We start from the raw sequence: 16,037 nt of genomic DNA on the forward strand, positions 1-16,037 counted from the left end.
GAAGCCGGAAATGAGGCTATTATAGCCTCATTTGAGAAAAAAAGCCAAAAAACAACACTGTTCATAGGTTTTCAAAAAAAAAAAAAAAAAAAAAAATTAGACCGGCAGTGGCTATCACAGTGACAGGTAGTAGAGTTACAATTTTGCCCCTATTGATTTACTTTGAAAAATGTGAGAATAGGGATAAAATTGTCATTTTAATTACAAACATCATTTCAACACATTTTTCAATACACCAACTCAAATAAAAATCTATCCCATCTTCCCAAACACAAAAACTAAAATAACCTACTAAAATAGTCAAAAAGTCAAAAAGCCTCTAAAATAGCCACTTCCCAAACGAGGCCTATATCTCCAATTGTTATCATTGTTGGGTGGTCAAGAAGGCCCGGTGCTTCGGGTCCTTATCATTTTGTATATTTTGCATTACTTCATCAATGAGAATATTTTGTCTTATGAAATTATGTAAGGCCATTGATATTGCAATTAAGGGAACTTGTACTCTCCAAAAATTGTATTTCATCATGTTTCTCAAGATGCCCCACCTTGATTTCTACGTACCATCGCAAAGTCTTAAATGACATTTGTTACAAATAATTATTTATTATACAAATTATATATGCATTTGTTAGAACAAAAATATCAATTGCAAGAACTTAACAATTTTTTTTAGATGAAAAATAACATAAAATTAACAAATTAATTTAAAGATGTAAAAAAAATATCAACCTATATTTTCATATATATATATACCCATACATCTCATAAAAATAAAAAAATTCTTACTACAACAATTTATCTATATATTGCAACTAAAACAAATTTGAAAAATTAGAGATGAGAAGTTTAGAGACCTAACAGCCTTATCAACACACAATGTTCACCAAAATCTCTAACTACAAATAAAACACCTAAACAATAACCCATGACAAGTAATGAGACTACAAATTTTTACGTAGCTGTGAACTAACCAAAGAAATGGTTCCCCCTTTTGAATTCTTATCAAAACACAAGTTGCGAGACAAGCCGATCTCTCTCTAGTGTATAGGAACATTGTTGAGGGTTTTATTGCAAAGTAAATAGACTTTATTGTGCACTCAATGAGAAATATGTTTAGAATGTCCTACGATTTAAGGGTTGCCGGTTTCAAATTCAACAGCTGATTTTGGATTATTACGTATACAAAACGTGAAAACTAAGGATGTAGTAACAAACATGACCCTACGAGGTGCCCACTTCAAGCAAGAAGCAATGCCTATGTGGCTGTCGTAGATTGCAACCTATGCATCGACGATAGAGTAGTGTATAGTTATGCAAATAATTATTCCCATGTTCAAACAAAACTCTTTTCATTATCCACCATGTATAGTTATGCCATTTTTAAAATTATATGTAGAAGCTAGTAGTGTTTTTGGGTGATGAAACATGTATAGATACAAATAGTTCGAGAAAGAAGTACCTTCATAAACTTACCCAAATTAAATCAGTTTGAATTTTTAAATATTCAATTAATTGGTTGTTAACTTAGGATTGTTGGTAGCAAAAAATAACTTGAAGACTCAAATTTGGCCTGCCAACAAACTCTAACTTTAAAGGACTCATCATCATGCATAAACTAGAAGTCTACAATACAACTACTAATAGATTCAATATGTAGCGAACTCTCAACTAAAAAAAATCTTTTTTTGTGACTGCTGGACGCTACCACAAATAACAAAAATGCAGTCACAAAAAATCTTTTGCGACGATCATGTAACGGCAAATAGGGAATGCAAATGTGGGGTGGAAAATACTTTTGCGACCGCAAAACAATGGTCACAAATTATTTGCGATAACCTAACCTACTCATGAATGTTTTGCTGTCGCAAAAAAAAAAAAAAAAAAAAAAAACTATAATGTTTTAGCGATCATCTTGTTACCATAGTACAAAAAAATAAAATAAAAATAAATGCCTACAATGTTTTATCAACCTATCTTCACATACATAATATATAATAAATGTAAAGAGTTGTTTGTAAAAATTCTAACATTCATGCATTATTTTTCATCTCTTCCCTTAATAATATTCTTTTTCTTCAGAAAAAAAAAATTTGCATACAAAATATAAACTTCCATACATGCAAAACAAATATCTATCAACCATCCTTAAATGTATTTATACAAAGTACTAACAAATTCAAGTCCTCAAAAAAAATAAAAAATAAAAAAACAATCTCAATTTAGCTTCCAATATTACTTGCGCAATCATATCAACTATTCTCTCAGCAACACCTGCAAAAACAAATTATATTGTCGTTAAGGTTTGTTGGGTCGAAATACAGCCAAAGGCCATTGTTATCTAACTCAAAACCTAATAACCATTCAAATTTTGAATTCGTAAAAAACAATGAGAGAGTATCTGTGGGAACAATTGTTAAGGGTCATATTTAAATAAGACTACAGCATGGAAAGACTAGAAACATTACTTTCTTTTGGACCATGGAATTCCACATTGAATTCACTAAACCCATCATTTATTGGCTCCACAGCATAGTCACTCATCATCCTAAAGCACAATAACACAGCATATCAGTCCTAACATTAAAAAAATGTCAGGATCCACAAATTTGATTTCATTTGAGATTGCAGTAGAAAAACAAGAAAAAAAGCCTTGTTTGGTTTAGTTTTGAGAGATAAATTTTCAAAAATATTTTTGAAAAAAGAGTTTAAATTTTTTTTTGATTTGTTTGATTGTATATTTTGAAAAGTTTAGAATATGGGAGTTTAGGATAATTTGATATTTTGTTATAGTTGAGTAAATGTGTGTAAGAGAAAAAGTGATTGAGAAGGGGAGAAGAAAGAGAAAAAGTGATTGATTGATGTGTAAGAGATAGAAAGTGATTTTGGAATTTTTTTTTTCCAAAATCACTAAACCAAATAAAATTTTGAAAAATTTAAAATTTGTTTCTCAAAACCAAACCAAACAAGGCCGAAGTATCCAAATTTCCAAAAGGCAAACTGAAAAGCCAAAGTGTATATGAAGCCAATATACTACTAGCTATAACTATAGAATTCTGGATATATGAAACAGAGATGTACATAGGATTTTTGTTTTGTGTATGAAGCGAAAGACTTTTGTTACATTTATTTATAACTATAGCATAAATTATGTTAGCAAAGCAGAAAAGTAAAAAGCAACAAGCCCAAAACAAAAGAAGCAAATTACTTCATATCTCTCCATTGGTTTGGCACGATGAATATAAGTACACTTATTTAAATAAGTATATTTATTTGAGTCACATCACTTCTATATTTTTTTACACATCTTTTCATAAAAAGTCAAAAAAATATATTTATTTAAATCATCCAAAATAACAAAATATTTATGTATTTACCACCTTGCCAAATTCAGAACAAAAGAAAACAGATGTAGTGCCTGTTTGGCAGAAATTATAATCAGCTTATTTCAGCTTTCAGTTTAATTTAAGCTATTTTGATGTGTTTGGTTTAGCTTATAGCTTATAGCTTTTTGGAAGTCAGAAATCAACTTATTCTTTGAGTGGGGCAGGAGATGCTTTAAGAATAAGTTAGAAATCAGCTTATGTTCATAGTTATAAGCTATAAGCTGTTTAGGCATAAGCTATAAGCACTTTCCCACAGCTCTACCAAACAGGGCTGTAAACACGTTAAAGTTCAATTTCCAATGGTTATATAGCGATCCCGGATTTACCCTGGTTGTACAGTGATCCGGACATGTGTCCGTGGATGTTGGTAGTTGATTATTATCTTGTTTACATTCTTTTTTTTTTCTTTTCGTATTTGAGTTATAGGATGTGTTGGGCAGGTTTGTTACAGGTTAGTTGAGTTTAGAAACCAAAATTAGTTGCCCAGATTTTGACCTGTCCGCTCGAGCGGGGGTTTTGGCGCTCGAGCGGGAATTGCACCCATCCAGTATTTCCTGTGCAGTGTTGGACGCTCGAGCGTGGAGTTGGCCGCTCGAGCGGGGTTGTGTGAGTGTCGCTCGAGCGGGGAGTTGGAAGCTCGAGCGGAGACCTGGTTCTGTAAAAGTTCTGGGAGTGTGTATCCGCCGCTCGAGCGGGATTGTTGACACTCGAGCGGGAGTCTGTGAGTGACGCTCGAGCGGGTCGACTGGGTTAAAGCTCCGTGTTTTGACTTTTCAAATCACTTTTTCACTTTCTCTTCTCTCTCCTACTTTTCCAAAAACACCATTGTTGAGCCTCTCACTCTAGAACTCTACCTTCTCTCTAGGTTTTGATCTAGTAGGAGTGATTTGCTCATCTTTGGCCTTTACAAAAAGGTTGTTGATCGTCGAGGGCTACATTTTAATCTGAAAATTTCGGGATTTGGAGCACGTTAGGTTTTGTCATTTTCTTCTTTGGGGCTCCGGATTTGAGGTAGGGATATCCTACTCCTCTCTATGGATTTTGTCTTTAAATTTTAGTATTTTGACATGTTGGGGTTGGTTTGGTAATTTGGTGAAAGTTCGGGGCTTTTGTGTAATTTTACAAAAGTAGGGGTTTTATTTATAATAGACCTAGATGCATGTTCGACATAGAGAAATGGAATTAATGTTAAAACATTAATGAAAATGGGACCTAAGGGTTGTAATGTTAATTGTGGAAAATGCCCAGATTACATTAGTTAATTAATTTGTAAGATTAATTGTAAGAAATGAGGAATTGAATTGGAAATGTATGGGGTTAAAGGATGTAGTTGAATTGTTTATCACACACCAAATTGAAATGTTGATTGAATATCCATTGTGCATTTATTTTCTGTATAGAAATAACTGCTTTGGGCTATCGGTGGAGGATAGTCGTGATTGTTGTAGACAATGCATGATGATTAGGCAAACGAAAACTAATCAATGGAATGTGTCATGGAATTTGACGATTGATAGAATACATTAACTATATGTATTGAGTAATTGCATATAGAACCAATGTGCTTATATACGTTATGTGTAGAGGAGGAGATGGGGGATGTACTCCGCGGTTTGGGGGAAGATGGGGGATGTACCTCTAAACCGGATAGTGTTGGGAGAAGATAAGGGATGAACTCCGTAGATATAGCTCATATGCTTGTCTAGAGAAGTGAAGATAGAGCTTATATGCTTATCTTTGTGAAGTGTGGATACAGCTTATACGCTTATCTGTGAATGTGGGATATTGTTGTTATACATATCTGTTGAGAATGTGGATATAGTTTGTATGCTTATTTGTGAATGTGGGATATAGTTTTTATACATATCTGTTGAAATGATGATAGAGCTAATATGCTTATCTGTTGAAAAAGGGAAAATGAAAAGTAACTTGGACTCATAAGTCGTATGACATAAATATGTGATTTATGTGAAGGTATCAGAGTTGGCCATCTATCAATTGCTAATCTTTTAGTCATTGTTCATGGTTGGTTTAGTGTATTTCTATTGGGCTGTGACTCACCCTATATGGGAATATCATTTTCAGGTACAGGTAGCATGCCACCTCCAAGGACATAGCTTGGGAGGCTAGAGGCGGACATACTTTTGTCGTTTTATTTTTGATGTATTACATGTAAATTCAAGCCAAGGGCTTAAGGTGTAAATGAGTTAGCACTCTTTTGTTGTAACCAAGTGTTAACTTGGAAAGCTGTAAGCCCGTAGGGCATTTTGCTTTTGTTGTTAACATGTAATACTTTTGGTAATCAAACTCTGATGAATAGAAGAATGGGGTTATTTCTTATGTCAATGAATGTCTTATTCGATGGGTTTAATGTTATTATTTTGAGGGCTTTACAGGGTAGGTCCATCAAAAAAAAAAAAAAAACAATTGCACTACTTTGTGAACTACTAGAATTGCACTACTTTTTTTTTACAGAAAGTGAACTACTAGAATACGCGGCAAGATCAAAATATGGTATGCAGCAACTTGAGAGAAGTAAACAACATATATATCACAAATTGATATGTAGAAACTTTAGAAAAGAAATCAACATAAATATTACAAATCAGTATGCAGTAACATTAGGGAAGAAATCAACATAATATCACAAGTCAGTATGCAGTAACTTCAGAGAAGAAATACATAAATATTACTAATCTTATAAGTTGTAAAATGCTTGACAACAAAAGGGCCCAACTATTGCAGGATATAGCTCTGAAATTCACTTCTAGAAAAGCCTTCATCATCCCCAACTTCGTTTCCTAGTGCCTAGATTGAGACCATTATCCATTTATATAAATATGGTCCTTACTATAACTCATAACTAATATAACCAATTGTCATACAAGTCCAAAAATGAATATGCACTAAAAAATATCATTTTTCTTATAAAATATTTTTTGTGAACTGATTCATATCTGTCTTGCAAGTGAAAACAATTATTAGTGTTTCCACTGAAAATTCTTAGCATATAAATTCTGCAAGAGTTTCGCTCCTAACAGAAGAATTAATCATCAGTACCAATTCAAATTCTAGAACTACTTTCAAAATAAAAGAATTCAAGTTTTGGGAACCTATTCTATCATTCAATTAACAAACATATCTTAATCCTTTAGAGCCAACTGTTTGTGATAATTCTCTTTCCAGTCTAATTCCACTAGAACTAGGAAACCTTAAGAATTTGCAGTATATAGACTTTGGGAATACTCTCTTGAATGGAAGCATACCTGGCATATACAACTGCACTACTTTGTTAGAACTCAGCCTCATCCTTAACAATCTCATTGGTACAATCCAGTCAAACATCGGTGATTTAGTTAATCTTCACCGTTTTGCCACCATCGACCAAATTCCCACCCACCCTCTCTCTCTCTCTCTCTCTCTCTCTCTCTCTCTCTCTCATTGTAAAAGAAACTAAACTACTTGAGCTCAACTCATGTTCAGCTCATTAATTTTTCAAGTCAAGCTTGAACAAGATACTACTTGGCTCGATAAGATTAAATGCATAATAATAATAATAATAATAATAATAATAATAATAATAATAATAATAATAATAATAATAATAACAACAACACCAAACTATTTGAGCTCAGCTCATTATGGTTCAATTAAAGTTCAATTGCGATCTACTCAAAAGGAAAAAAAATCTAGGTTGAACACATTTTGAAGCACTTTTATAGCCATATCTTTTGCTCCTCAAACAGAGGAGCAAAAGAAATCATAAACCAAGAAAACAGTGCCTCAAATCAATAATGAATGTATCCTCACATCTTGCAACCAGAATCCAAAACAAATAAACAAATACAGGCTCGTGAGACGAACAAACAGATAGATAGATAAAGATGTTTTTATATTCTCATGTATGGAGAGAGAGAGAGAGAGAGAGAGAGAGAGAGAGAGAGAGAGAAACAATCCAAGTAGTAAAATGAAGCAAACACTAAACTATTAACCTTTTCAAGTTAAGGCTACTACAATTTTTTGTATCCACAGTTAAATCGAAGACCATAATTAGTATAATACCTGTACATAGGAAGTCTCGGTTAGTAAACTTGTCTAGCCAAAAAAAAAAAAGTGTTGCAATGGGTGCATAAGGAAAAAAATCCCCAGAAATGGTTCCTGCCAAATAAGTGGCGAAGGGTTATTTCTCTACAACTACTCTTATATTTCCACAGAATATTACACATTTGACCACCAAGTTGGTCATCTAAATTTAAAAAATAAAAAATAAAAATCCAAACTGATAAACATCAAACACAATTCTACAAAATATGTCAAAGATAAACAACAAATAATCTTGTCCTACCATACTTGTTGCTTGCGTTTAAGGCATGTAACATTGACTTATGCAATCCTAAAAAATTTACAAATAAAAGTTTAATCATCAAATGTTAGTTTCAAGAAGCAAGTATTGTATTATTGATCAACATAATACTTCAAAAATGTGGGTGTGGGTGTGTGCGTGTGTGTGTGTGTGAGAGAGAGAGAGAGAAAGAGAGAGAGAGAGAGAGAGAGAGAGTATACATACACATGTCAAAAATTAAAATGCACTAAAAATTAAAAAACGTGTTATTTCTATTTCCGATGAGAAAGACCTTCAGCGAGCTATTTTCCGCAGAGGATAAAATCATGCACTTCTTAATTCAAGAAATGAACTTCCACGAAATATCTCATTCATATCCCTTACAAAACAATATTAACTAAAATCTCAAAAGAAAAATGAAACGAAAAATGCCAATTCAAAAACAATCAAAGAGCAATATCTCTAACTAAGCAACATCATACACCACTAAAACAGACTATACAGTACAATTGCACATATATGTTTCATCAAACTGCATTCAAATGTACCTCTCTGTTTGTTCCTCAACAATAACCTTGTCCCCAAATGTTTGAACTGCAACAATATTATACAAATCACCATAAACAACATAGCGAGCAACAAACATGTCATTAGAATGCATTGTTACTAAATTGATCTCCACAGAGCATTTTTCTATCATTTAAACTTGTTTTCACTCCAATTCAATTTGCAATGGTGAATATAACAAATTCTTCTCAATAACAATCCAATACCTCAAATTCACCATATAGCGACCTCGGTCTTTTCTCTTTAAATTATTGTATCCGGACTTAGGTTCCGTGGATCCTGTCATTACTTATTGGTTGTTGTTGTCCTTTAATCTCTTAGTATTTGAATTATAGGTTGTGTTGGGCGGGTCTGTTACAGGTTGGTTGATTTTAGATGCCAATAGGTGATGCCCAGATTTTGGCCTTCACGCTCGAGCGTAAGTTTTAACGCTCGAGCGGTCCCTTCCTTGTTGCTTCTCCGCTCGAGCGGGAATTTTGACGCTCGAGCGTGATTTTCCATCTCCCAGTATTTTGCTCTGCAGTTCTTCCGCTCGAGCGGTAGTTTTTACGCTCGAGCGTGATCTCTTGATTTTGCTCCTCCGCTCGAGCGGGGAGTTTGACGCTCGAGCGGGTGCCAGCGCCTGCAAAACTTCTGGAAGGGTGCAATCGACGCTCGAGCGGCTTTCTTCACGCTCGAGCATGATTCTGTGTCTTACGCTCGAGCGGGGCTTTCTACGCTCGAGCGTAGAGTCGATTATATCAGTCCGTGATTTCACTTTTTGGATCACTTTTTGACCTACTTTTCATTCATAACTTTTTAAAAACCGCCCCTGGAGTGTTTTTATCTCTCTCTCTCCCTCTACACACCTTCTCTCTTTCGATTGATCTACTTGGAGTGAGTTTCTACCTTAGATCCTTTATTAAAAAGTTAGAGTGAGTTTAGGGCTTCGTTTTAATCTGAGAAACTTGGGATTTGGAGCACGTTGGTCTTTGGTCTTCATCTCCATCTTCTCCATACGGGTTATTTTCTTCGAGGTAGGGATTTTCCTACTCCATTTTATATGCTTTGTTCTAAGTTTGGTATTTGATAGGTTGGGGACACTTTGAAAATTTTGGAAGCAAACCCTAGATGAATTACTAAATTGATTTGAGTAATTAATTTAAGGAAATTGGGGAATTTGGTTAAATCCATGAAATTGGGGAATTTATGGATTAAATGGTGTAGTTGGATAATATAAATCACTCGCTTATTGAATGGTTAGTATATTTATTTTTCGAGTCTAGAAATAACTGTTTTGGGCTATCGGTGGAGGATAGTCGTGCTTGTTGTAGACATTGCATGCGGATTAGGGAAAACTGAAACTAATCAATTTGTTAAGTCATAAATTTAGACTATTGAATTAATACAGAAATTACATGTATTGATTGAGCATTGCATATGCATATTGTTTGGGAGGAGATAGGGGATGTACTCCACGGTTTAGGGGAAGATAGGGGATGGACCTCTAAACCGGATTTTTGTTTGGGAGGAGATAGGGGATGGACTCCATTAGCACCATTTTTATGTGTGCTTATTATATTGAAGTGTTTTTACGTGATTATTGATACAGCACTAAAATGTGTATCAGATGGGAAGTATGAAGTGTTTTGATATGAGCATGAGTCTCATTTGTTTTGTTGATATTGGAAGTAATGTGATTATGATATATAATTCACTGTTGTAAGTTTGGCCAGGTTCTGAGCCATGTTGATAATAATGGAAAGTGAAATGTGTCTTAGACATTAGTGTCATGAGACTGTTTAATAATAAAATTGATTATCTTGATTAATCATCTATTGAATGCTATAGCTTTATTCAATGCTTATATTTGGTTTAGTATTTTTCTACTGGGCTGTGGCTCACCCTTTATGGGAACATCATTTTCAGGTTCAGGTGATAAGCTACCTCCACGGACTTAGCCTGGAAGGATTTGATGTTTGGGATTTTGAAGACTTGTCTTTAGTTATATGTTCTATTTTGTTATTTTTGAGATTTCATGTAAACATTCAAGCCTAGGGCTTAACATGTAAATGAGTTAGTACTCATCCTTTTTGTGTCCAAGTGTTAGCTTGGAAAGATGTAAGCCCTTAGGGCATTTATTTTGATGTTGCAGGATGTTACAAGTAATGTCTTTCAATAAGAATACTCTGATGAATAACTCAAATGACTCGTCTTCTTTTATAAATGCATGTTAATGTTATGGTTATTATGGGTTTATTTTGAGGGTGTTACACACCAAATGCCTGTAGTCTATCCAAAATCTGCCCCATTGGAGCCGAAAAATCCTATAGCAAATTAGCCTATTAGAATCGATTCGGCAAGATGTTCTATACAACAGTTGATTCTTGCATGCTTGGTTTTTAGATTATATATCTATATCTGTATATATATGCAATGTGAGCAACAAGAACAGAACCTCGGAGAGAGACAGAGAGAGAGAGAGAGAGCGCGAGCGTTTAAGCATGCTTGGCCAGGGCAAATATAAATAAAAGAAAATAGGAGAAATAAATGGGGGCAAATATAAATTGGGCAAATATAAAACCCACTCATAAACTGGACCTTTTACCACCCCTGACTTGCTTCTCATAATGCTGTTACAAATATATTTTTTGCCATGGCCAAACAGACAATCGCAAAAAAAAAAAAAAAAAAAAAAGACGCAAAAAGTCAATTTTCTAGTAGTGCTCTTAAGGAAAAAACAATGCCAACTACTAAGGGATTCAATATGTAGCAGACTCTATGGAAAACACAATACATTCTCTTCTGTGTAGTCTCTCATGGTCCCATTTGCCATTCAGCACATCACCAATGACTTCCTCTAACGCTTTTCCTTTAACTACATCCTGCAATTTTATTCATTCAAAAAAACAGCATCCTGCAATTCCAAATAAGGAAAACTCATAAATAAGACAAATTCTAGTGAAAGTTTGTAGAAAAATACACCTAATGAAGTAGCCCTCGTTACAATATTGTCCCCAAAAGGACACTATCAAAAACAGTCTTCTATAACTTCCTAACCTTCTTTTGTTTTTCATGTTCTCAGCTCATTCCCATCATAATCTCTGCCACAGAGCTCTTGATATCTGACAAAGTTGAATGTTTTCATGCTATGTTTTGATCAATGATCATTGATGAATTGTAATGCCAAAGTGTAACACTAATGCAATCATACATGTACCAAAATGAATGGTTATTTAATATGCCATGTGGGGCCAAAGAGTGCCACGTGCCAATTTATGTCAATAATTTGGACGGCAGTTGGGAATTGAGCCAAATTGGGAATGATCATATAGTTTAGAGACCAAATTGGAAAAAATAAACTTGAAAGGCCAAGGTAAGAATTCAATAATACTTTACAAGGACAAAATATAATTGTATATATAGAGGGAGAAAGAGAGAGGAAGAGAGAGAAATCTGAGCAGAAGAAAGCACTTATGGTGAAAAGCGAACATATCATTGACTACTGTAAACTGCAGAAAATTTTCCCTTTTCCAATTTCACATGATAAACCCCACCTAGAAGCATGGAAAACTTACACAGTTCAATCCGTTAAACTTTGGCTTGCTCTAAACATTGGCCTATGGAAACATCTCAAGTATAATAATGTGCAAATTTGTAACAATACATTAATGATATAGATAAGATGATTAAAAAAATCACTTTCATTCTAGTAGCTCAGAAAGCATAATCTACATGTTTCAATGGTAGTAAAAGAGAAAGAACATGATAGGCAAAAAATATGAGCAAATAAACACCACTAAAGATCAAATAAGTTAAAGATTTTAAAAGTACAATAGGAAAGGTACAATACCTGATTTCGATATGAATAGAAGTCATTGCAACCTAAAATTGTAATGTCAAGACCTGCATGAATAATCTAGTTGAGACATTAGATATTTACAATTACTTAATTTTAATAAGAAAGATGAAGCATCAAACATTACCTTGTAAAAGTAGTTTGTGTAACAAATCCTTTTTATCCTTTTCCAATGTCGCAAGGGCTGCTGCTACAGCATATTGCGCTGCATATTCTAGAAAGGGGTGTCTTGATTCACAGAGATTTTAAGCCAACACTGATAAGCATCACCTCAAGCCAATATACCATTTATTTTCCCCATTATTTGAATTTAGTTATTAAGACGAGAGAAACCACTAAAAATAAATCTTCTTCAGAAGACACAAATGCGGATTGCTTGGTAGCTGCTCTTCTTGCCGTGGCTAGTCCCACAGAAGACACAAATCCTCTTGAACTTGGATTGCTTCATTTCATTCTCCCTACATCACTCGTCCTAGTTGCAATATCAATAGAAATTCAAGCTATATGTAAAAAATCTTTGCAGAACATCAGGGAAAGTTTTCGTCATACTTTCAACCTAAAATGTGAATTTAGGACCTATTTATAAGTCCAAAAATTATGTTCTATATTTAATTGAAACAGCCTTCAAGATTCTACCTTGGCTTTATTACCGCTTATTACACTTTACAAGGTCAAATGAATTATATATGGCCAACATATATATAGTCTATTCACAAGTTTTGTATGAACCAGCCAAAGACCATTCACAATCTAAAACTTCAATGATCTATAAAATGGTATATTAAATTTTATGAAATTTGTAGTTTCATTTGAAGATATCACTGCAACTAGATTTATTGTGGAAGCAAGAAGAATTTTATTATTATTATTATTATTATTATTATTATTATTATTGTTGTCGTCGTCGTCGTCGTCAGTGATATTTATATTAATATTTTATTTTTGTTTAACTACACCTAGGTAGGAATAAATTCTCTATTGCATGAAGGTAAAGTAAAAGCTATCATTCTATACGGATTGCATCCAGAGAGTAAGGTCACTAATTAAGAATGAGGCAAAGGAAAATGAAAACACACAAGTATATCAAAATTTTCCTTTTCTTTTCTTGTTTTCCCCAATTTATAAGCAACCAAACAGTGCGTAAAAGGAATCCGTGCACCAGATTCGATTCCTCAAGAGATACTGAAATTAATAGTACCTGTGAGAGATTCAAAGCAGATAAAGAAAAGAAAAAAAGCAGTAGAAGGATTCAAAGAAGATTCAATTACTCCTTCAACTGTATTCAGTTTCATACAAAACTAGGGCCAAAATTTTTATTTTTCTTCCAGAATTGATAAGATGCTTTCAAACCAGAAAGAGCGAAAGCTGCCCCGGAGGCTCGAGGCGCGGCAGAGGATTCGTTGACGGACGGTGATATTTAACATTTTTTTTTGGGTCTTTTTTAGCCTCCGTTTGGGAAGTGGGTTGGCTTTTTGGCTTTTTGGCTTTTTTGGCTATTTTAGCCTGGGCTAAAAAGCTTGGTTTGGGAAGAGCTTTTTGGCTTTTTGGCTTTTTTGACTTTTTTTGTGAGAGAAGAGTGTAATGATTATGGGTTGGATGTGATGTTTTGTTTGTTGTGGCTAAAATAGCCTATTTTGTCTTTTGTGGCTATTTTAGCCTCAACCTTGCTTGCCAAACGGACTAAGCAGTGAAAAAAGGGTCATGTGGGATGGCCTCAAAACAAGCAGGTGCAGTGCGGCCATGGAAAGCTAGGTTCTCTGTGGTATTATATTTTTGTGGGTGTGTTTGGGGGGGTATTTTTAGAATTCACTATTTATATATTTTCAAGAGAAATTTATGTATAAGTTTTAATAAGTGGATTTATTATCTAATATGTTTTGTGATAATTAACGTATTTTTTAAAAATATTTGAAAAAATATCACTAATTGTTAATTTTCAACTTCAAATTGAAATTTTTTCACAAAAAAGTGTTACTAATTATAAGTTTTAGCGACAGTTTAAAAAAAATCACAAAAAAGTTACTAATTTAACTTTTAGTTATAATTTAGAAAATTCATTACGAACTAATTATCAGTTTTTAGCAACATACATAAAAAATTGTAACAAAAAATTATTTTTAGTGACGATTTTAGGAGGACTACTTTCAATTGGACTTAAGTCTCGTTTGGAAATAGACTATTTTAGTAATTTTTTGATTTTTTTGCTAAAATATGAGATAAAAAATTAGTATGTTTGAGATGACTTCTTAATTTTTTACGAAAAGATGTACGAAGAGTAAAGAGAAAAAAGAATTTTTGATTTTTTATATATATATAATTTGTTGGTTTTTTGGTTTTTTTTTAATGGCTTTTTGACTTTTAAGCTAAAAAGTGATATTCCCAAACAAGGCTTTACTGAGAATAAAATTTAACTATTAGAATTTATTGATAGTTTATCTTTTAACGACTATTTGGCTAAGATGGTGGCCGATTTATATGGATAGTTGACTTGTTTTTTTGGATAGGTTAGATGTAAAACAAATTCAACATTACCGGCTTCTCAGATCTACTTATTAATTAATATGTGATAAAAAAATAAGATTAAAATTTGATGTAATCGAACACTCAACATCTCAGATCAAATACAAAGTGACTTATAGAATACTACTTCTACCACATGTTAATTAATAAGTAAAAGAATACATTACGCTGTCGTAATTATGTATGGCCATGGCTTCTGTCCAGTCCAGGATCGGACTGGACTGTGCTGTTGGGCCCGTGGGGGCCCACCACGGGTCCCGTTTTGATAATCTGAACCGTTCAATATGTAGAAATCGCCGATTACTATATGCCTGTAAAAAATCACGTTGATCGGATATCGATAGCTATGTGAACAAAACAGTTTTTTATCAACCGTTAATTTTTTCACCGTCCATTTTTTTTTATACAAAACTGATTTGATCACATAGATATCGATATCCAATCAACGTGATTTTTTACAGGCATATAGTACTCAACGAGTTCTACACATTGAACGGTTCAGATTTTTAAAACGGGGCCCGTGGTGGGCCCCCACGGGCCCAACAGTACGGTCCAGTCCGATCCCGGACAGGACAGAAGCCGGACCCATTATGTATCTATTATTAGGGGCGGAGGGAAAGAGGGGTTAGGAGGGGTCTTGGCCCTGCTATTTTGCTAGGATATGTGTGTGATTATATGATGTATGTGTTGCTTAATTGCATTTAGCCCTCTCAAACTTTTTATTTTTATTTTTACTTATATACTTTATTTTGTAGAATAGTTATGAGTTTTTGTAATATTAATACAAATTATTATAATTATGTTACGAATGGTTGCACCAAGAAAAAAAAAAAGAGTTTTAGTTACAAATTATTAAGGTTATTGAAAAATCTAGAAATCCCCTAGATATTGATTTGTGATTATGTATCAATTTTAAGCAGTAAATAACAATCACAATCAAACAATCAAGACAAATCGACACAACGATTTTACGTGAAAAAATCACAATTGGAGCGCCTTCAATTGTGATAAAAAACCACGAGCAAAAGTCACAAAACAATCTATTAAGAAGACATAAAAGAATTACACAAGTGTACTCTCAATTATCTAGCGAATCCACGCCCAAATCAAACCGACCCCTATGTGCCTCTTCCAGCCCCCTCTTCACCTCAGAATTGTCTTGCCCAACGTTGAATCCACAACGCCGATGTCAAATCACGACGATGAGCCACTCCGGAATCCAACAAAGCTTCAGGCCCGAATTCCACGGAATCTACCGAAGAACAACACTCTCTTTTGTATTGAACAAAACAAATAATCCTTTGATGTATATTTTCCAAACCATGAGTGAAACTCAAACAAACATCAAAGAACCTAGCAAAGAAGCTCCAGATATAAACCCTAATAT

At 33.8% G+C, this 16,037-nt stretch overlaps 2 long non-coding RNA genes across 4 annotated transcripts; both read right to left on the reverse strand.

The window, feature by feature from the left end:
- Positions 1 to 2,089: 2,089 nt before the first annotated feature.
- On the reverse strand, positions 2,090 to 8,508 carry LOC114316992 (uncharacterized). 3 transcript variants are annotated; one of them, XR_014336083.1, is made up of 4 exons: positions 8,274 to 8,508; positions 7,446 to 7,541; positions 2,466 to 2,545; positions 2,090 to 2,271 (listed from the first exon to the last, which is right to left on the reverse strand). It is a non-coding gene; the product is annotated as an uncharacterized LOC114316992 (long non-coding RNA). The 3 variants fall into 3 exon arrangements; XR_014336084.1 differs by lacking the exon at positions 8,274 to 8,508 and adding an exon at positions 7,729 to 8,247; XR_014336082.1 differs by lacking the exon at positions 8,274 to 8,508 and having other exon boundaries at positions 7,446 to 8,229.
- A 2,314-nt stretch (positions 8,509 to 10,822) lies between these two features.
- Positions 10,823 to 13,589, reverse strand: LOC114277492 (uncharacterized). The gene is made up of 4 exons (XR_014336085.1): positions 12,258 to 13,589; positions 12,125 to 12,177; positions 11,332 to 11,828; positions 10,823 to 11,188 (listed from the first exon to the last, which is right to left on the reverse strand). It is a non-coding gene; the product is annotated as an uncharacterized LOC114277492 (long non-coding RNA).
- Between the last annotated feature and the right edge of the window lie 2,448 nt (positions 13,590 to 16,037).

The sequence above is a fragment of the Camellia sinensis genome, chromosome 7 (assembly GCF_055761805.1).
Source record: "Camellia sinensis isolate YWXY chromosome 7, ASM5576180v1, whole genome shotgun sequence".
In the NCBI taxonomy this organism is placed as follows: Eukaryota; Viridiplantae; Streptophyta; class Magnoliopsida; order Ericales; family Theaceae; genus Camellia; species Camellia sinensis.